We start from the raw sequence: 12,500 nt of genomic DNA, 5'->3' as shown, positions 1-12,500 counted from the left end.
ACTGGCAATACATTTTTTATCACATGGAAATCAAAGTAAAGGCAGAATCAAGCGATATATAGACGGCAAAATGTCACAAAACGCCGATGGGAAGTGAGGGACGTAATATTTCTCTTTGTAGCAAGGCAGTGTCATTGGGAAGCGTTATCGTGTGTATTGGTAGACACGTCGATCTGTATCTCAAGCCTCATCTCACATCATGGAGTGTGTGGGTCTGTCTGCGTGTGTAAAGGTGGACGTGGTGATTGCGCCTCAAGCTTCACCACTTGTCATGTACTCTGCCTGCCTCTTGATGCACCTGTGTAAAGGTTGTTGTGTCGTTGTATTGTTTGTCATGTATTCTACCTGTCTCTTTATTCACCTGTGTAAAGGTTGTTGTATCGACCAATGACTTAACTTTATTGTTTGTCATATATTCTACCTGTCTCTTTATTCACCGGTATAAAGGTTGACGGGTTGATCTATGTATACCTCAAACTTTATCCCTCATGTACTCTTTTTGTCTACATGATTCACTGCAGTAAATAAGATAATAAAATATGGGAAGCTGTAAGAGGCCATCAGGCCTAGACGTGACGGTCTCTGTTCAAAACACACTTATTTCCACCTCTCATCACTATCCATACATTTGTCTAGTTGCCATTATGGAGAAAAAGAAAGTTATGCAGTTAATTTGTAGTTAGTAAGATTGCGTGTTATCTTGGTCGTGCCGGGGCTTCTGTCATCAGCGAAGAGTTAGTAAGTTGCGTGCACGTCTTAGTTCTGGTGAAGGAAAGACGCGACATATGAAGTAAAAAGTTTCATACTGTCATTACCGAGGAGTCAGTAAGGCTGCGAACATATCTTGGTCCAGGTGAGGCGTGAAGGAAACGCGACAAGTGAAGTAAAGAATGTCGTACTTCTTACCAAGGAGTCATTAAAGCTGCTTGGTTAAGAAGAAGGCGTAATGGAAACACGTGACAAAAGGAGACTGTTTATTGACATGAGGTGGAGGCGGGCGGCACACACCTGCGGGCGGCACACACCTGCGTGCGTAACACACCCGCGGGCGACCTCCAGTCCTCGCCACCAGTCGTCTGGCCTCCTCTAAAACAAAGCTCACCGTCGGGCCGAGGCGTTTCGAAATACAAGTTTCTTAAGAGACGAGCCTATCGGGAAATACACATACTTTTTCCTCAGTATTTTTTTTTGTCCGTAAGCCTAAGATTACATAAAGTGTATAAAAATACACACACACACACACACACACACACACACACACACACACACACACACACACACACACACACGGTGCAGTGACTCCATAATCTTATAAATAATACAAATCTTATCTCATTATTAATAATAATTTTTCAAGAGTTTCCTTCTGTCTGTGTGTCTGTATGTCTCTTTTGTCTGTCTTTTTCTTCCTTTGTGTCACTAACTCACTACCTCAAATTATTTTCTCCAATTTCTGATAAACGATTTAAAAAATTTTCCTTTCTGTCTTTTGTAAACTTAACTGTAAATGTTGAAAAGAAATGTCGCTATGGAAATAACGAGTCACTTATCACACACACACACACACACACACACACACACACACACACACACACACACACACACACACACACACACCTCCGTTTCTAGATAACAGTGGAGGCGGAAACATGTATCCGACACGTGCCACAGGTGTTGTATTGTTATTACCCTTTGTAAGTCACGCCAAGTCACCTTCTCACGTCTTCACTTCCTCCCCAGCCATGCAACACGCAACACACCCTCCGTTCCCCTCCCACACCAACACTCCCCTCCGCACTAAGAAACACTCATCATCCAGCGCCAAGGTGGTTTTTTTTTTTTTCTTTTTACATTGAGACATTTTCAGAGTAATGTTTTTTTTTTCTTTTTCTTGTCATGTCTTCCTCTCTTTTCCTTTTATTACTTTTCTTAGCAATGATTTTTTCGTTCTTAAGAAAGACTTAATTTTTCAGCTACATTGCTTTTTTCTCCCTCTTCTTATTTCTTTCTGTAAGCATCATGTTTTCACTTCACTATAAAGAGTTTTATTTATGTTATTTTAAATTATCACTATTATTTTTGTCTTTTTTTTTTTTTGTGTGTAATAAGGTGTAAAGTTTTTTTATAATTTTCATTATCACTTTTTTTTCACATATCACTTTTTTTTGTCTTCCTTTCCTAAACAATTTTTTTCCAAACATGTTTTAATGTTTTTTTTTTATTTCCTTTTATAAGTAATTTTTTTCCGCTCTCGCAAGAAGACGCTACCAGATTGTAAAAGTAGCATATTGTTTTTATCTTCCTTTCCTGAAATCCCAGAGTAATGAAACTTGTCCTGTGCAAGTCACGCCACACACACTCAGCTCCTTAGGATAACACTCTTACACTCTCCCAGTAGCACTTTGCGATCACACATTATTTCACCGTTATTTTACTCCTTGCCTCTTACTTAATAGATATCGTCTTTCTCTTATACATCTTCTACAAGTCAACATATTTATTTTTATGTTTATTACACTTCACTTTGATTTTTCACTTACATTAATCTGATGAAATATTCCCGAGTGTATTTTATCTGTCCATCACATTTACAGTTAGAAAGACTTCATGTTACTTAACGTGTCTTGCTTATTTTCCGTGTATTTTTCTGTGCAAACATTACTGTCCTAGGTTTATCTGTTTGTCTGTCACGTTTACTGTTAAAAAGTCGTCATATTAATTAGCGTACCTTGATTACCTTCCGTTTATTTTTCAGTAAGTGTGACTCGTTGTTTCATGTATACTGTCCGTTACATTTAGTGGCAGTAAGTCAGTACATTAATTTTCTGTCAGTCACATTTGTTCTCCGCTCGTCTATATTGTTTTACCTGTCACCACATTAATGGATTGGGGGAGTTCCACCTTTAAGTTGCGCCGCGCCGTCGGGTCACACAGTATTCCACCTTTAATAAACACAAATTATGCCAGTTTGGCACAGTATTGCCCTCCACCTCAAGACAACACACTTGCTCATTAATCCCAGTCCTGGCAACACTGCAAAACCACACACTCCAACAGGATCTGGCCTGCAACACAAACTCACACTTTTAACAATGGCTTTACTGTAACACTGCAACTTTATGGCCTTTTACACTTAAGGAGTTACATGGCATTGCAACACTATGCCTTTTCATGGAACACACTCCAACACTGTCTGCAACACACGATCGTAATAGCGATCTTACTTTTGCAACACAAAAAAAATTACACTTTTAACAAATTCATATATAACTTACAATTTTGGGAGTATTTCAGCACTAGTCTCCTTCCTGAAAACACACAACATTGCCTGCAACACACATTCTTAACATTGATCTCACTTCTGCAACATTCTAAATATAACACTTTCTCTCAACAAATCCATGCACAGCTTACAATTTTGGCAACCCTCCAACAAAACTCTCCGACACTCCTTACAACACACTCTCTTAACATTCATTTATTCTTTGCAACACAACAAATTTACATTTTTTTCTTAACAAGCCCATACATTAATTACGTACAATTTTGGCAACTTTCCAACAACAAACATTCGCCTGACAAAACACTACAACACTCCTAGCAACACAATCTTTCTTACCATTGATCTTATCTTTATCTTAATCTCCTCGACAATAAGTCACACACACACACACACACACACACACACACACACACACACACACACGCACGCAGCTCAATCCTCTTCTAGCAAGACGTGCCGAGGCTGGGCGCGCAGTTTAAGTCTCTGAGGTGTATGGCCGCGTCGCCTCTGTATTATATCTCAGTTCAAGGTGGGCTTCAATCTTACGTTAGAAATTATTCCCGTCCATTATAAAGTGAGACGAGACCCAGCTATGCACGAGCCGTCAATAACGCGACCTTCACTTCCCTTACTTCCCTCCCTCCTTCCTTTCTTCTCTTGCGCTATGGTCTGCCTCACATATCGCCTCTCATTCCCGCACATCACCTATCTCTCTCTCTCTCTCTCTCTCTCTCTCTCTCTCTCTCTCTCTCTCTCTCTCTCTCTCTCTCATATTTACCTGACTAACTCTCTTAACTTAATGAATTGATAGTGTATTGTGTTTTCGTCATACTAGAATTCATTAGTCTTCATTTTGTGTTGCCTTGATAAAGAGAATGTACTCGTACTAAGTAAAGGTTAATCTGTCACGCTCTTTTGTATTTGTGTGTTTTGTTTAGTTTTCATAATGATACAAGGTAAGCTTTATATATTTTGATCAGAAATGCTTATCAATCTGCAGTCAGTCTAATCCAATGATTAGTGATCAAGTTGTCAGTCTGATTTAATGTAATCGTGGAGGTGACAAACACCCCACCCAATGTTTGCGTCAATCAAGCTGTGAATTTGTGGCCAATCTGATCTAATTTTGCAGGTGAAATTCTCAGTCTGTGTCGATCTACAGTCAATGTAATCAGATGGTGCCAGAATGTCACTACATGCATTGCCCTTCAAAACACACCCTTATCTTTCCTTCTCTTTCCCCCTATTAACTAGAATTTATGTATAGTTCTCTTTATATATTTATTTTGAAACTGGTAATTTCCACTATAATGTCCTTTCAATCTTCTGCATGGTTGTTGTCATTATAGTGTCACGCTGCCTTCTGAGTGACCAAGAGAACTTATTTCAAAGCACTTCCACTACTTACAAGAGCCTCTAGTTGAAGCTACAAGGATTTTTAAGGCTATTTTTACGCTTTTAGTGACAGATTGACATGGTGCCTACACTAATAACAGGAGAAACAGTCTTGAGAAGCCGGCTAAGCATCTCTGTGGCCTTTTAGTCGTGGTAAGTGAGCGAAGACTTTCTGAGTACGAGGCCAAGTTGACTCTTTTCACGCCGAAGACGATCGTGAGTGTCCTTAGTCGCCAGAGTGAGACCAGAGACCCAGCGCTCGATGTTCCCTATTCGTTTTGTCTCTGCTTCCGACACACTAATTACATTCATCACCACAATAGTTCGTTCCTTTCCGCAGCAGATTAAAGCCGCGAGGATAAACAGTGCTGGTTCGGGTCTCTCTTTCTCTCTCTCTCTCTCTCTCTCTCTCTCTCTCTCTCTCTCTCTCATATGTCATACCGTATAGTTCTGGCCTTATTATTTATGTATGGGCCTACTCCTTACGCTAATGAACAGTGTGTGTGTGTGTGTGTGTGTGTGTGTGTGTGTGTGTGTGTGTGTGTGTGTGTGGTTCAGTTTGACGTGGCTTGGCTTAGGTAGGGTTGGGGTACATTAAGTTCTCTCAGGTTAGGTTAGGTTAGGTTAGGTTAGGTTAGGTTTCGTTTGGGTTAGGTTTGGTTAGGTTAGGTCAAGTTGAGTGAGACTAGGTTAGATTAGGCTAGATTGGTTTTTTTTTTTTTTTGTTTGTTTTCTTTAGTTTAGTTTGGTTAGGGTAGGTTAGATTAGGTTAGGTCAGGTCCAAGAATCACTCGAAAACAACAGTGTCTCGTGAAAACCTGTGTACACATTATCACACTTTATAAAAATAGATAAGTAGATCATAAGACGCGGAGCATCACGCGATGGGAGCCACGTACGAGGGAGGGAGTCAGCATGGCGACGTGGCGGGAGTCTTAAGCAGGGTTATATCTATACAGTTAGCAAATTCGGCGAAGCGTTATCTATGTAATACCAACACGGGATGATTAATAGTACAGGGAGGGAGGGGGTGCGTAATGGCAGGAAAGCCGTGAGGGAACAGAGGCGCATATGCAAGGAACACTAAGTCAAGGATCTTCACTACTTATAACACGCTGTTGTGGAAGATGTTGTTTTTGTTATTATTATAATATGTTTGTGCGAAAACCAGAATCCTTCTTTAGCAGGCACCGTCTTGCCCCTGATAGAGCAGGAGACCCGGACGTCAACAAATATAGTAATAATAATAATAATGATAATAATAATAATAATAATAATAATAATAATAATAATAATAATAATAATAATAATAGGTAAATTAAATGTAACAGTAAAGGGAATACAAGAAACGATATCAAGGAAAATAGTCAAGTTAAATGAGATAAAAAAAAAAATAAGTGTATAGAACAGTATATATATATTAGAGGTAACAGAAAGAGAGACTGTAGCATATATTTGCGGCTTCCCTGGTTTGCATGACGAGTTTCTTCCCAGGTGAACACAGACTGCGGCGTGACAGCAGGTAAACATAATCTATCTCCTCTCTGCCTGGGATTCGAACCCGTGATCTCTTGGAACCGAGTGATGGGTGTGAACTAAACACGCTGTTCCTTTTACCATCAAACTGGAGTTTTTCAAACACAGCAAATATACAAATGTTACTGTAAAACTATATATCTCTTCAAATGTCTTCCCGCACACAATGTTTTTAGCTTTGCATGATGCCGTAAAACAGTAACTGCCTTTCCCTTCTGTTTTTCTTCTCTCTGCTACCCTTTCACCTTCCCTCGAACATTTCCGTCCCTTCCCAATCAGTTCCCCCAAATACTTGATGGCTTCAGTCTGGCCAAATGCCTCAACACACAACCAGACCTCACCAACCACCAGTATTCATTCTACTGCATAAGACCATATAGGAAACTGCACGAAGCCTGCCTGTAGACTTATCAGTGACTGTCTCTGTATAAAACATGTTTGTCTATATCCATCTCGCATTCCTACCCATAAATCTCTCTAACCAACAGCTCTCGCACTCACATTAACCACTGTACACTTTTGGCGCCTTGTTCAGAGAACTCACAACCTTGCCCGGTGCATAATCTTTGTTCAGGGGACTCACAACCTTGTCCGGTGCTTAATCTTTGTTCAGGGGACTCTCAACCTTGTCCGGTGCTTAATCTTTGTTCAGAGGACTCACAACCTTGCCCGGTGCTTAATCTTTGTTCAGGGGACTCTCAACCTTGTCCGGTGCTTAATCTTTGTTCAGAGGACTCACAACCTTGTCCGGTGCTTAATCTTTGTTCAGAGGACTCACAACCTTGTCCGGTGCTTAATCTTTGTTCAGAGGACTCACAACCTTGCCCGGTGCGTACGTAATCTTTGTTCAGAGGACTCACAACCTTGCCCGGTGCGTAATCTTTGTTCAGAGGACTCACAACCTTGCCCGGTGCGTAATCTTTGCTCAGAGGACTCACAACCTTGCCTAGTGAATAATCTTTTAATGTAGTGTATCAATAGCTGTACATGCCTTGACACAGACCCTCTACCAAGTACAGGCGTGGTCAAAAGTGTAGCATTTTGCACTCATTTCCATTGTGTTTAACTTTTTCTCAATTTGAAGTCTGATCTGCTGACAGCCTCCTTACGGAACAGAGAACAGACAGTGTCGGCGGGTCAGAGGACTTAAAGACAGAGAAAAATATCAAAATGTTCGATGCAGTGAAAGCGAATACAGAATGTTACTCGACTTTTGTCCATGCTTGTACTCGTATTGCGTTTTGTTCCGAGGCCTCACAACTCTGCTTCCTTCTTTCCGCCGCACTCAATAACTGTTCCGCGTGCGTGCGTCAGCTGTGATGTGTTGCAGTTTTTGATCACCATATTTCACGAGTTCCGCGCCCCTTCAGAACTTATGAAGCAATAATTCAGGCCTGTGTGAATTCTGACACACGGGATACCAAATTTATTGTCGGAAACAACATGAGCTTGTAGCAACGCATCACCGCCACCCTCTTCCTCCTCCTCCTCCTCCTCGTCCTCCTTCAGCTGCCTCTCTTCGCTCCTTCATTGGATGACAGCGTGAGCAGGGAAGCCCGCCGCCACGCGATAGGCCAGACTGGCCGAGGCTCCTCCCTGACAGGCGTGCAGTGCCGCCAACGGCTGGGAAAGACAAAGCCCAGGCTCTGATTGGCAGCGAGGCGGGTGCGGGGCGAGTGTGGGAAAGGCGCCCCCGCCACTCCCGCCAACATCATGGCGGGTGATGGCTGTTCAAGTCAAGGTTTACTGCTTCACGTATGTAGTTCCTGCTTACTACTGACGCACGTGGCCACAGTGAACACTGAACACCGCCGCTAAAGGAAGAAGGCCATGAGCATCCTGCGTGAAGACAGCCTGGGACAAAAGGGAATTAACGGGGATGTAGAGGAGGGGGCGGAAAAAGCGACAGAAAAGGGAGAGTCGGCCGGGAGATGATCGAGGCACCAGAAGGAAAGGTTACCCTATAGAGAACTATCTACCCCCACTTAAGCTCAGCCTCCAAATTGCCCCTTCCTCTCTCTCTCTCTCTCTCTCTCTCTCTCTCTCTCTCTCTCTCTCTCTCTCTCTCTCTCTCTCTCTCTCTCTCTCTCTCTCTCTCTCTCTCTCTCTTTGTGCTACCCTTTAATACCCCATGTCAAAGGGACCAATAAAGCTTCTCCAGAGAGTTAGGTTAGGTTTGAGAACGTTGACACAGACTTACATCTGAGCATCACTAAGGACCAGCTATGAACCTTGTGTTGGTGGTGGAGTGGCGAGCTTCTCTTAAATTTTAATTGTTATAAAGTCACAAAGCATGTAAAGTAATTTGAGTTGCATCGCCATAACTCTTTTTTCACTATTCATAATTTTTTTTGCAATTGAGGTTCATGAATGTTTGCCAGGGGGTAGAAATATGCTAAGAAATGTTACGCATCATATCCTGCGACTTAGACCTTGGCTGGGACGCCTTGAGTGTGTGTGCTGCCTTATCTCTGCTGGGAACCTTGAGTGTGCGAGTATATTCAGTCTTACCTCAGGCTGACGTCAAATTAATGAAAGGAGAGGGACGCGCGTGAGAATGGAGGCAGGAATGTCTCGTGCTGAAGTGTCCACCGTGAACACAACTTGCATGTATTGTGGTTGTAATTCATGTTGTTTGACCCGCGCGTTCAATACGACCATAGGGGATTAGGACACGTGCTGCAGCTTGTAAGATGTAGTACTTATGAATGTCCGATATGGTACGTAAGAATGTGCGTACTGTGTGTTGTTATGCTTCATGGAGACGATCAATAATCTTATAACCTTCGCCTTAACTATGCTACGTCTCTTACTTTGGAAAGTGCAGATTATTACAAGCAAGTGTCTGAGGGTCAATAGATCTGCTGCTGCTTGTTCTTCCTTTCTGTTCACGTGCACATCGGTTGCAAAAGAATTCCTGGATTAATACGATGATTTAAGTTCATGTGCTCTGTCTTGTATAGCTGTTAGCATTATTATCATCGTCATTGTCATTTTCTTGTTCTTGTCATTGTTATTGTTGTTGTTGCTGTTGTTGTTGTTGTTGTCGTCGTCGTCGTCGTCATTGTAGTTGTTCTTCTTCTTATCATCATCATCATCATCATCATCACCATTCTTATTCTTATTCTTCTTATTATTATCTTTATTATTATTATATTATTTTTCCCGGTGAATCCACTCCTGTACCGTGGCGACACACACACACACACACACACACACACACACACACACACACATGCACTAATTCACCGTAATATTGTGAGGGTAAGCGCGGCCATTGTACGCGGGAGTGCAAGGAGCAAAGTGCAGAGGTGACGTTAACACCAGTCACATTACCTTCCAGCGCGCAGCCTTGTGGTAATCCTCCTCCTTGCGCCATTTGTATCTCATCGCCAGTTCGCGGAGTACAGACGCAATGCACGCACAAGAAAACACCGCGGCAGAACAAACAGTACAGATTCTCTAGCCTTTGTTGCGCTGTTTGTGTTGAATTGCACTATATTGAACTAACACATGTAGGATAGTGAAGGAAAAGGCTACTTCCGCCACGCCGATCCTTCCAATTAGGACAGGATAATGCTCTGCCTGTCTGCCTCCCTGTCTTTCTTACTGCCTGTCTTTCTCCTCCTGCTGCAGTGACTGGCTGACGGGCAGTGCAGGCTGGCAGGCCACGCGGCTCCGAGGCAGGATAAATGGCCTGCATAGGAGCCGTTCATCTGATGCAATATCTGTGATAAACTCGTGTATACGCAGGAGATTTGTTCTTACACATATTTCGTTGAAAATGATGAGCAATGCAGCGCTCGTTCTTTTCTGTTATGTATTCTGTCGACACCTTGATATTTTATGGCAGTAGTTTCTATTCTGGCGGTGATGTATGTTTTGGGATTAGTATGTAAATATTTTGTGGATAATGATGAGGAACCAGAAAAAATGCACAACCTGTTACTTTATCGTCTTGTTACTTGACCTTCCTTGGAACAGCGTGCTCACAAGTGTTACTTCATCCCCTTTAGGACAACCTGCAGTGCATTATGAAAGATGGGGTCGCGTCAGGTGTCGGGGAGGGAACAGTGAACAGGCGCTTAAGTGCATTTATCTTCTTTTCTTCTTATTATTTTTAGTTCTTAGTAAACACTCGGAATGACATGGAAGACCAGCCACCTTAGTTTCTAAGTTGCCCTCTTTGAATCTATATAATCCAAATCTAGCTTGGGTAACACGATTTAAAATAAACTAAATTAAACTGATGTGTCATACCAAACTAACCTAAGTTATCTAATCTAGGTTAAGATAACTAAGCTAAAACAATGTAATCTAAACTAAGCTAAAACAATATAATCTAACCTAGCTCATCTTAACACAATCCAGCCTGAATATAAGCTAGGTGGCTAAATTTTATGTCACTGTACACCAGACTCTCTCCTCAAAGACATCTCGTACACACCTCCAGGCGTCTCCTCACTGGTTCACGAGAAAATCTCCTTCACTGCTTTTCGCTGCTCCATTCACAAGTGGCGTATTTTCTCATAGATTTTAGCATATTCAGTTTAAACCATTCAACATCTTTGCCATCTCTTCAAGTTCAAGCAAATGATAGGTTAGGTCATTGTAGGTTATATTGAAATGGTATGTCCACATCTTTTGTAAATGAGAACATAAGAGCAAAATAAAATCAGGGAAGTTGCGAGAAGCCATCAGGCCTACACATGGCAGTCTCTGTATGAAACACATCTGCCTATTTCCATTTATCATCTCCATCCATAAATTTGTCTGATCTTTTAAAGCTCCCTAATGATTCAGCACTAACAATCTGATTACGGAGTCCATTCCATTCATCTACCACTCTAGATGAATATGTGATCTGGAGACACACCAATGACATCTAAAGGAGTGACACAGCATTTCAGACTTTCTACCGCTTGTAGTTTGACACTTTCCACAGTTAAATCATGAAGGGTTACTGAAATGAAGTAACAAGTGCCTGTCATTACCAGTCAAAGAGTTAATTATGATCGACCACGTAGACGCCGTCGAATCCAACAGCAGGGAGAAAATTATGCTGAATTGCTTGTAATATTTTGTGGTCCTTAATTCCTGTTGACATTCCAGGGAGGGGGCAGGACAGCACACCGCGTGAGTGGCGAGGGACTGTTGCCCCACGTTCCGTCCATTCCTATTCACGTTGCCCCATCCCTGTCGTATTACATGAGTGTTGGTCTCCATGTCTCTGGTGAAGATGTACCCGGGGAAGAGAAGGAAGAGGGAGAGGTTACTGATTACTTCCAACTGACTGTCTTAAGCCTCTCTCTCACCGCCGCAATGTTGCATATCTAGCTGTCTTCTACCGCTATTTTCATGCTAACTGCTCTTCTGATCTTGCTAACTGAATGCTTCCCCTCCTTCCGCGGCCTCGCGGCACAAGACTTTCTTCTTTCTCTCACCCCTATTCTGTCCGCCTCTCTAACGCAAGAGTTAACCAGTATTCTCAATCATTCATCCCTTTCTCTGGTAAACTCTGGAACTCCCTGCCTGCTTCTGTATTTCCACCTTCCTATGACTTGAATTCCTTCAAGAGGGAGGTTTCAAGACATTTATTCATGAATTTTTGACCACTGCTTTGACCCTTTTATGGGACTGGCATTTCAGTGGGCATATTTTTTTATTGATTTTTGTTGCCCTTGGCCAGTGTCCTTCCTACATAAAAAAAAAAAAAAAATACGGGGTCCACTTAATAATATGAAGACCATCATATACTCAGTGCCTGGTGTGCAGCGCAGTGCGGTTTGCCAGGAGTATTAGCTAAGGAAAAAGAGGAAGAGGTACTACTACTGTCTGATGCTGCCACTCTCCTGCTTCCATCTGTCCTCCTTTCCTGCTTATCTCCTGCCTCGTCTCCATTTCAGACTAACCCTACCTTACCCTGTCTACACCCCCGCCATTTCTGCGCCACTCCCCTGTACTGTCTCACTCCTGCGTCACCTCTGCTTAAACTCCTCCCTCATTCATGTTTTATTCCTGGTTCATACATGTCTCACTTCTGATTCATTACCTTCTCTCTCTCTCTCTCTCTCTCTCTCTCTCTCTCTCTCTCTCTCTCTCTCTCTCTCTCTCTCTCTCTCTCTCTCTCTCGTCACTCCTGTTTTACTCCTGCGTTATTTTCAGTCACGCTCCTGCGTCACCATACCATATTGTATCTTTCTCTCTCTTGCGTCACTAATATATCACACCTGTGTCACACCTGTCTCACGCCTGATTCACTCCCATCACACTCCTGCGTCACTTC

At 42.4% G+C, this 12,500-nt stretch overlaps 1 long non-coding RNA gene across 1 annotated transcript in view; it reads left to right on the top strand.

Moving 5' to 3' along the window:
• The window catches only part of LOC135099331 (uncharacterized), a 131,803-nt gene that overhangs the window by 87,039 nt on the left and 32,264 nt on the right, over positions 1 to 12,500 (top strand). The gene's annotated exons all lie outside the window — the stretch shown is intronic.

Source organism: Scylla paramamosain, unplaced genomic scaffold (genome assembly GCF_035594125.1).
Source record: "Scylla paramamosain isolate STU-SP2022 unplaced genomic scaffold, ASM3559412v1 Contig118, whole genome shotgun sequence".
NCBI lineage: Eukaryota > Metazoa > Arthropoda > Malacostraca > Decapoda > Portunidae > Scylla > Scylla paramamosain.
This window is presented reverse-complemented; position numbering and strand designations above follow the sequence as displayed.